Consider the following 4,411-nt stretch of genomic DNA (forward strand, 5'->3'; position numbering starts at 1 on the left):
TATGTATCTCACCTGATGATGTTAGGTAAACCCGGTGAAACGTTGTGAACAAAATAAATACAAGTTTTACTATGTACACCCAACAAAAACTTGTGTGAATTTCAGATCGTGTTTATTTTTTGTTATTATCATCATTATTCTACCCGACGTTTCGGCTTACGCCTTTTTCAAGTCTTTGAACATAACGGTTTACAAAATTGATTTTAAATTATCGTAACATAACGATGGGCTCAACAAACACACAATAGATATCACAAATAATATTCAACGTTAAAACTGGTACACAATTAAAAACATTTTATTTAGGCCTATTAATCGAAACGTGTAGAGTCGTCAACTTTTTGAAGGCCAAAGATAGGCCTAAATAAAATGTTTTTGTGTACCAGTTTAAACGTTGAATATTATTTATGATTTTAACTTTATACACAAGTGCCAAAATAGAAACACACGATAGGCATTTCCCTGGTAGCAGTATCCTGTAAAGAAATTAGCATTGTTGAAATTCGACTTTTAAACCGAAATCTTGGAAAGTGTAACTTTCATTGTTGAAAGCATTATAAGCTTATTAACAAAGAAAAGTACACTTCGTATTATTAAGGTTTTAGTAGACCAGAGCTTACGAGACTCGAGGTGGAGGGTTTATTCAATGAAACTTAATCCTTTTTTTTTATATCTTATATGTTTATTTCATAGCACTGATTCAGCAGATATGCAGAATTTCTTTTCTGGTAAAACAGGCACACACACAGTTGATCAGATAATATGTTGTAGTCAAAGTTTTAAATTACAGCATAAATACATTCACTAGCGGATTAGGGCGTAACCAGGGCACTGGGAAATCTGTTTAAAAAGTTCCTTGCGTCTTGACAATCAGATTTGTGTAACGCAGGGCCCAGTTCTTTCTGGAAATAAGTAAAAAAAAATTTGCACATCTCGAGTTGGCGAGATCGTGTAGATAATGACAAGGAAGCTGACGCTGGGCTGAACGGGCTGGAACTGTCTTCGGAGGAAGTAAAAAAGAATAGAGGAAAGAGTCAAATTGTTATTGGCTGAACAATTTCGTCATCAGTTATTTTTCTGTTATATAATACTGGTAAATTTAAATTGTGTGTAGGGAGGGGGGATGAAAACAAATCTGCGTTTGATACCTGATAGCCTATAATACTTTCCAAAGTGGCTTTTTTTTTTTGAGATAAATGTTAGTGGAGCTTTAGAATGATAAATGGAACATTTACAATCAAGATGAAAGTCTTATCCAATAATATTGTCAACAGTCATCGTGACTGTATATCTATATTTAAAGGACAGAGACCGTCATATGATAACGTATTGAAATAGGATCGATTGAACGTAATGTTAGAGAACAAAAACGAACATTGCAAAATTATTCTCGTTCACAAAGATCTTTAGAAGTCTTGTTCTCAACAGCAACTTGAAAGTGCGTAGATCTGCAGGCTGGAAACGTTATTTGCTTTGAGTATAGAATTGAGTATTTCTAAGCCTTTTATGTAAATATGAAATGTGTGTGTGTTTGCACTCTTAACTCCTCCGAGCCTATTGGGCCAATTTCAACCAAAATTCGTGTGTAAACACTTATGAACTATGGGGGAATGTCCTAAGGGGGTTCAAAATTGAACTTAACACTATTTATATTTATTAAAGCCTGTTGGTTGATTACTCTCAGCCTATTGAGTCAATCTCGAACAATCTTGGCAGGTTGACGCTTTAGACAATGTTGAATATTATAAATGGATTCACGGTTTTCTCATGGTCAGTGAGATCGGGGTGTTCAAGGGTGGGAACACCTCGAAATCTTTATTTCTTGGTAGATGGAAGTAAACTGCGAATATTGTTTAGGAAGAAGCTTTGTTATGATTTTAAAATTTTGAGATAAAAAAGTTTATGTTCAAGTTATTACTTTGAAATATGATTGCTGTGAAACTTGCATTGTTTTAATTAAGTTTAAACATTCCCCGTCAGTTGATGGATATTTCAGCTTGAATTTTATAAATATAATAAAATGCATAGATAGATAGATATAAAATACAATTTCAAATATATAAACTGTTGAAACTGTATCTCTATGCAATGAGCACGTGTTGAATAGAAGAGGTCCCTTATTTAAGTAACTATCTAGGACTTCCCAGGTAAAACTATATATATGACCTAAGTATCCTGTGCTGCTAAATCTTCAGTGGTACTGTTGGGATTACGGCCGAAAATGTCGCTGACAACGAGGGTAACCAACTGATCGAAAGTCTCTATTTATTATCACGCTTTACCGCGTTTCTGTGTCCATGTAGCCATTAGGCTTAAAACAATATTTATACGCATGCACGATATATTTTATCAAGTAAGGATTAAACCGTGGTCATTTTAAAGTGTTAGATACGGTACTGATGTTGTACAGTATACGAGTGTCGTTCTTTTCGATTCGCAAATGTCGATCATATTTGTGTAGTAAATAGTTTGAAAAGATTATTTTTTGTACAGTATTTCTGGTTATAACTTTTATGATAAGAGTTATATGTAGCTGTCACATCAGAAATATTACAAATGTAATAACTAAAAACAAATCGGTGTTTTGAATATTTTATTCGCCAGTTTAGCTAAGGGTGTAAAATATAATCTCTGATATATTCTTTGTATGGCCGCGCCCTCTGCTGTGGACTGCAGTTTCACCTGTTCAAGGCTCATCAGCATAGCTTAGGGTCAGCAAACCAAAGAAATACAGCTAGGCCTCTTAAAATGGAGATGGGATTTATGGGATTATGAGTCCTTGTTAGCGCACAATTAGGCCTATACGTCGCAGAAAATATTTACAATTTTACACTTGGTGTGAAAGAAAAATCTGAAACGTGTATATATTGTTGATTCACTCTATAATAACGAATAATAAATTGACACAGTGCCATAAAATTATTCACGCGCCTGAATTATGTTACCTTACTCTATGGTTTATTACAATCCATAAATATCATTTTTTTTTGCCTGTGGCGTTGAATATTTTGTTTACCAAACTTGGCCTAGTTTTGAACACGTGCATAATATTACCCCATCCATTTCATATGTTACGCCATATGCTCGGTGAAACGTATACACATAGAAAATGTATTATCTCATTCGCCTTTGAGACCTGGACTACGGTGGCTTCGGATCAAAAAGGGTCAATTGTTTGATCCGTAGTGCCGTTGAACACAATCCACGTGTTATTAAAAGTGATGGCCAATCCCGTTATTTGACTTAAAAGATCCATACAAAGCCTGTGGTGTGGTAGATGATGTTTGACCCGTTTCCAGTCTTTGGTCAACAGTTCCAAGTTGTGGCCCGGCATGGTCCGGTGGTTAGGGCGCTCGAGTCGCAATCTGAGGGTCGCGGGTTCGAATCCCCGTCACACCGAACCATGCTCACCTGGTGTCCTACTCCCGGATACACACCTCTAGAAGAATTTGGAGGTGTGAGAAACTGCTGTACTAGAACGATAGGTGTCTCTGACGTGGCTGTTTCGCATACGTTTCGTGTAAGCTGTTGTTTATGTTGAAAATTTCAATTCCTCTTTAAGTTACGAGCAGCTTTGAGTTAGGTCACGGCCATCCCCATTTTGCCAGCACCCCTTATCTTTGTAAGCTCGATCTGTATCAAATGGGTAACTTCTGGACATGTGGTGACACCTACTTTTTTTTAACTGCCTCTCCCTCTCTGATGGTTAATTTCTTCATTGAAGTATTAGTGTATGATCCGAGTTATTCTGAAGCATTCTACTGTTTGAAAATGTATTTGTTATCAGGTCCAATATTGAGCTGAAGTATAAAACTATACCGTTCTTTATTTGTATTCATAATTTCTTTCATCCCTTCAAATTAATATTTCCTTTTAACTATTGTCCGCACACACATATATATATATATATATATATATATAGTTCTAGATTCGGGTGACACCGATGATAGAGGACGGTATATACACGGTCTGGCTTCAACTGCCAAGGTTGTTAGGGGGCGCTCGACTCGCTATCCGAGGGTCACGGTTTTGAATCTCCGTTCTATCAAACATGTTCGCCCCTATCAGCCGTGGGAGCGTTATAATGGGACGGTCAATCCCACCATTCGTTGGTAAAAGAGTAGCCTAAGAGTTGGCGGTGGTTGGTGATGACTAGCTGCCTTCCGTCTAGTCTTTCACTGCTAAGTTAGGGAAGGCTAGCGCAAGATAGCCCTCGTGTAGCTTTGCGCGAAATTCGACACAAACGAAAACAATCAATTTAAGAACACACAAACAATAGGTATCTCAAAACTGTACGACATCAATAATTTTGATATATATATATATATATATCTATATAGGGCGTTCTTTAATTTAATCTGTTATCCCCTTTCCAATATAATATATCTAATTTTAATAAAATCCAGTTGAT

Source organism: Limulus polyphemus, unplaced genomic scaffold (genome assembly GCF_000517525.1).
Source record: "Limulus polyphemus unplaced genomic scaffold, Limulus_polyphemus-2.1.2 Scaffold4385, whole genome shotgun sequence".
NCBI classification, from domain to species: domain Eukaryota; kingdom Metazoa; phylum Arthropoda; class Merostomata; order Xiphosura; family Limulidae; genus Limulus; species Limulus polyphemus.